The sequence below is a fragment of the Phyllobates terribilis genome, unplaced genomic scaffold, assembly GCF_046119375.1.
Source record: "Phyllobates terribilis strain yellow unplaced genomic scaffold, ASM4611937v1 Scaffold_27__1_contigs__length_16484149, whole genome shotgun sequence".
NCBI lineage: Eukaryota > Metazoa > Chordata > Amphibia > Anura > Dendrobatidae > Phyllobates > Phyllobates terribilis.
The window spans coordinates 15,596,292-15,599,159 of record NW_027362787.1 but is presented as its reverse complement, the minus strand read 5'-3'; the positions used below and the strand labels follow the sequence as shown (position 1 = coordinate 15,599,159).

The 2,868-nt window shown below is 50.4% G+C and overlaps 1 pseudogene; it reads left to right on the top strand.

Annotated features, from left to right (window-relative positions):
* Positions 1-1,989: 1,989 nt before the first annotated feature.
* Positions 1,990-2,091, top strand: LOC141178062 (U2 spliceosomal RNA; annotated as a pseudogene).
* The last annotated feature ends 777 nt before the right edge of the window (positions 2,092-2,868 follow it).

The window sequence follows — 2,868 nt, the reverse complement described above, 5'->3', positions numbered from 1 at the left end:
TCAGCCCCATGTGTCCATCCAGGTCTCCACGTGTCCTGCCTGCCCCCCCTTCAGCCCCATGCGTCCATCCATGTCTCCACGTGTCCAGCCTGCCCCCCCTTCAGCCCCATGCGTCCATCCATGTCCCCACGAGTCCAGCCTGCTCCCTTCAGCCCCATGCGTCCATCCATGTCCCCACGTGTCCAGCCTGCCCCCCCTTCAGCCCCATGTGTCCATCCATGTCACCATGTGTCCAGCCTGCCCCCCCTTCAGCCCCATGCGTCCATCCATGTCCCCACGAGTCCAGCCTGCTCCCTTCAGCCCCATACGTCCATCCATGTCTCCACGTGTCCAGCCTGCCCCCCCTTCAGCCCCATGCGTCCATCCATGTCCCCACGTGTTCAGCCTGCCCCCCCTTCAGCCCCATGCGTCCATCCATGTTCCCACGTGTCCAGCCTGCCCCCCCTTCAGCCCCATGCGTCCATCCATGTCCCCAATTGTCCAGCCTGCCCTCCCTTCAGCCCCATGCATCTATCCAGGTTCCCACGTGTCCAGCCTGCCCCCCTTCAGCCCCATGCATCCATCCATGTCCCCACGTGTCCAGCTTGCCCCCCCTTCAGCCCCATGCGTCCATCCATGTCTCCACGTGTCCTGCCTGCCCCCCCTTCAGCCCCATGCGTCCATCCATGTCCCCACGAGTCCAGCCTGCTCCCTTCAGCCCCATGCGTCCATCCATGTCCCCACGTGTCCAGCCTGCCCCCCCCTTCAGCTCCAAGTGTCCATCCATGTCCCCACGTGTCCAACTTGCCCCCCCTTCAGCCTCATGCGTCCATCCATGTCCCCACGTGTCCAGCCTGCCCCCCCTTCAGCCCCATGCGTCCATCCATGCATCCTGGGTAGGTGTTTATGCCCCTGCATCCATCCATCCTGGGTAGGTGTAAATGGCCCTACATCCATCCATCCTGGGTAGGTGTAAATGCCCCTCCAGCCATCCATCCTGGGTAGATGTATATGCTTTTACATTCATCCATCCATCCTCGGTAGGTGTATATGCCCCTCTATCCATACATCCATCCATCCTGGGTAGGTGTATATGCCCCGCCATCCATCCATCCATCCTGGATAGGTGTATATGCCCCTCCATCCATCCAATCTATCTATCTATCTATCTATCTATCTTTCTATCCCTTCCTTTCTGATATAAGCTGCAATAATGCATTTGTCCTTTGCTACACCTTTGCACATACACCATATACCTAATCAGTGGCCTTGTTATCAGCTGCTACTCTTTTAATTCAACTGTCCCATCAGTTGGGTGTTGCTAAGTACCACGCATTTAAAAAAAATGTGGGGGCCGTTACGATTTCTTTAGTGAAATGCTGGCTCCCTCTGGTGGAGCACTGACTTCTTTAATTTTCTATCTGTGGATGAAAAAAAGATAAAAAAAGTTTGGTCTGAGATGTTGTTTTAAAGTGCTACCTATGTCTGTCAATCAGAGCATCCTATTGGTTTTCACCCAGGCAGATAGATTGCTTGCAATAGATGTAATGAGTGAATGGAACAATGGAATAATGCAAGAGAATGGGACAATGGAACAATGGAATAATGGAAGAATGGAAGAATGGAACATCATTGCACGTGTCATAATGGGCTCCTAGCCTTTATCTGGCTGTGCTTCTGCAGTCAGCTACAGTCTGCAGGGAGCCTGCAGACTAGGAAGAAGGTGGACCGCCGCTTGTTTGTTCACTAATTAGTTATCCTCTCCCCATCCCCTTGTCTGCAGGTACATGGGACATTGGGGGGGGAGGGGAGCATGTTTGAAAATAGGCAGACTCATGCAGATTAAAAATGCACGCTTGGGCTGCAGCTGCAACAAGCAGTAAAGTTGTGGGTTTTAAGATGACTATTGATGAACAACATGTCCTCCTAAGGGAAGTCTTTGTCCCTATCCCTACAATGGGTGCCTTCTTGAAGACAGGGTGCAGTCATAGGCCAAAACCAATTCAGGTTATCGCTTCTCGGCCTTTTGGCTAACATCAAGTGTAGTATATGTTCTCATTTAGTATATGTGCTTTGCTTTTACCAATATATTGTATTGCAATGTTATCTATCTATCTATCTATCTATCTATCTATCTATCTTCCCACCTGCTTGTTTGCCCTCTATCCACACCCTCCTCTTCTTTGATTGACAGCTCTGGCTTCATAGAACCAGAGAAGGAAGGAGACAGAGGTAAAACAAGCAGGTGGGAAGGTGTATATAAAGGACTGGCCCACGCCGTGATTCACGGAGCGCTTGTACTTGGTTTCAACAGTCATTCTGTGCTGACAGTCCCTTTAAAATCAGTGTTTCCCAAACTCCAGTCCTCACGGCCCCCACAGGTCATGTCTTCAGGATTTCCATAGTATTGCACAGGTGAGAGAATTCATGATTCCTTGATGATACTTTCATCACATGTGTAATACTGAGGAAATCCTGAAAACCTGACCTGTTGGGGGCCATGAGGACTGGAGTTTGGGAAACACTGCTTTAAATGGAGTGGTGCTGCAGTTTTATTATTCAGCAATTAGCAGGATCCCCCAACAATTTCTTAAGCAATGAGAAAATGCAGTCCCTAATGATGTCCTCTGACAATAAGCGGATCACGGACAGCAGATGCATTGGGTTCTGCATTTCTTGGAGAATGGGATGGGGCAGCTTCTGTCTTCTCAGTGATACAATCAGGAAGGAGATGCAGCGTGAGACAATCCCTGTCTAGATCTTTGATCTGATCATCAATACAGAGGGCTGATTGGTGAAGACAGAGGGAAAGGCTAATAAAATTATTTAAAAAAAACGTAGTTTTTCGGCTGGCACTTCCTCTGGGGTCAGTATGCCAAGCCAACCTCA